Source organism: Monodelphis domestica, chromosome 3 (genome assembly GCF_027887165.1).
Source record: "Monodelphis domestica isolate mMonDom1 chromosome 3, mMonDom1.pri, whole genome shotgun sequence".
Classification (NCBI taxonomy): Eukaryota; Metazoa; Chordata; class Mammalia; order Didelphimorphia; family Didelphidae; genus Monodelphis; species Monodelphis domestica.
Window position 1 is genome coordinate 537,356,293 of NC_077229.1, and position 2,820 is coordinate 537,359,112.

General features: G+C 29.4%; 1 pseudogene; it reads left to right on the top strand.

Moving 5' to 3' along the window:
• The first annotated feature begins 263 nt into the window (after positions 1 to 263).
• LOC130458138 (NADH dehydrogenase [ubiquinone] iron-sulfur protein 6, mitochondrial-like) lies at positions 264 to 2,542 on the top strand (annotated as a pseudogene).
• The last annotated feature ends 278 nt before the right edge of the window (positions 2,543 to 2,820 follow it).

The window sequence follows — 2,820 nt, forward strand, 5'->3', positions numbered from 1 at the left end:
ATTTGAGAATTGTCAAAAAAAGAGTATAAAGTATATAAGAATTTCATATCAATTTATTAAAAGATGTGATATAATATGAAGATTTTACATGATCTAAATTTTGAGTAGACATATGAACATGTAAAATTGTTATTTTAAAACATGTACCATTATATTAAGCAACAGGTAAAAATACATTTAACATCAGGGTTTCAAAAATTGGAAGAAATTTGGATAGCAATGTATTTGATTAAGATACAAAAATTATTTTAAAAGCATGTGCAATGTATGAGAAGAAATTCATGATCAACATGAAATTTGTAAAAATGTAACTATATAGAACACTTGCCTGTAAAACTCATAGGGTACAGTGACCACTGAAGCATGTAAATGCTCAAGAAACTTGTGCCAACTAAAGCTCTGTAAAATGCAAAAACAAATAAAAAGTTAATATCAACTTTATAACATCTATAATATTGTTCAAAAAATACATTTATTCCTAATTCACCACACAATTGGAATGCAAATTTAAATTAAAAAGGGGAAACTGCAAATATTACTAATAAATAGTAAACAAATTTAAAATATCAAAAAGAATTGGTTCAAATGAAATATCTTAGAATCACTTGTGAAAATTAAAAGGAATTGTAGAGAAAAAGAGACATTTAATACAAAGAAAAATTGTTTAGAAATTTCCTAAGGTGTTCTAAATTTTCAAAACTTTCCAAAATTACTATTTTATTAAATTTCAAAGTTTAAAAATGATGATACATCCTATACAAAAATTTGGTTCAACTTAAGTGGTTATCCTTATTCCAAAAACAAAATTACAAAAATAAAAATTAACATCTATTGTGGCAGCTTAAAACTAAGCTTTAAGATACTAAATCTTAGTCAAATAATGCCTATTGTGTTGATTGTCTGACCATCCCCCAAAAGGTTATTTAAATTAGAACCGAGATACAAATGTAAACATTAAAGATATTAAGGAAAAAAGAAGTACAAATATTATTAATCTGCTATTGTGAAATGCCATTGAAGATTAATATGCATTAAAATGCAATTTGTTAATGAGTAATTATGGTAAAAATGAAGTATGTATGCAGCTATACCCATAAAGAAATTTTATTTTTCACCTGAATTGGATAGGGACAAATGTGATATGCAATCAGTGTAAATGAATAATACATTTGATTATAAAAATTTGATCAACCCAGAAATCACATAGGATTTGGAATAAAGATTATTGATTATAGACAATTAAATGACAAATTTATTAACCCCTTTCTTACAGTAAATGTAAAACCTAAGGTGTTAATTAGCAGCCTCATTGAATCTTGATATGGTATGAAAAATAATACTGCAACTGTAAGCAGTCACAAATATAGGATTTTTGACAAAATTGTATATTGAGTGTTACCAAAACATGTATTTTGTGCAAATATGATTCTGAAAAAAATGAAAATATGAGGGTCATCCCGGGGAAGATGGCAGCGTCTGTGGGTGGCGTTTGTGACCTTCGGCCGCCTTCTGGGCCGCAGCCTCAGGGCCGCCAGATGTTTAAGTGTACAGATGTCGCCCACGGGGAAGAAAATTACCCACACGGGCCAGGTTTATGATGAAGATGATTATAGGAGGATTCGCTTTGTTGGTCGCCAGAAAGAGGTAAATGAAAACTTTGCAATTGATTTGATAGCAGAGCAACCAGTGAGCCAAGTGGAAAGTCGAGTGATATCACGTGATGGTGGAGAGGAGGTCTGGGTCATCCAAAAGGGTATATAAACTTGGATAGAGACTAAAACTGGGACTTGTGGGTATTGTGGACTTCAGTTTAAACAACATCATCATCACTGAAACCAGTTATATTCTTTGGACCTTGTTTCTGCATGTAAGAATTTTGGTATTTAAAAAAAAATGTATTTAAGAATCACAAAACATAAGCCTTGTTTAAAATATATTCTATGAATAGAACATAATTGTTGAGTATAAGTTTAAAGTGACTTTTTCCCCATGAAATACAGCCCTTGAATTGCATTTTTTTTTATGAACTGATGGTCAAGTCTTTTATCACATTGGCTTGGTCTCTTTTAAGAAAAATCAAAAGCTTTCTGTTAGCAAATATTAAAATAAAGTTACTTTAATCTGTTTATATATTGAATTGTTGGTGATAGTTTAGTGATTATAAAGACAACCTTACATAGATTACAAAATGAACTGAACTCTAAGTCAGAAAACTGAATTTGCCTTTCAGTTTTGATACTAGCTTTATAGTCATAGATAAGTCACGTAATCTCTCAGAGTTTATCTGTAAAATTGAATGATTTTTTCTTGTGATATCAAATATGAACATTTCAATATTAAGAATCGAAAAGAGTTGTAATTAAACTATTATGTATAGTTTATATATGTTTATGCCTGGCACATAGTAGGTGCTTAATAAAAATATCGATTGATTGTATGTATTAAATTTAATGATAGTAAGAAAACTTCTGCTTGTCTTTGTCCCCTTTTGAACTTCTGATCTTTTCTGTATATCTTAAAATATAAAATGTTTTACTGATAATCTTTTTTTTTCTTGCATCATTAAGACAATTATTCAGTTTCTATCCCTACTAAGGGGAAGCCCTTCCTTGTGACAAAAAGCTGTAGCCAAACAAACATCAATATATTGGCCATATCTGAAAAAAATGTGTCTTCTTTTGTACCATTATTCCATCACTTGTTTCAAGATGCAAAGAAATAAAGAATGCTGCACAAATCTTTGTCATTCCTGTATAAATGCCATGCTAATTTTCTGTCTTATTTTAATTTTAGTAGATGTGTTGCTTAAATTGAGTACTA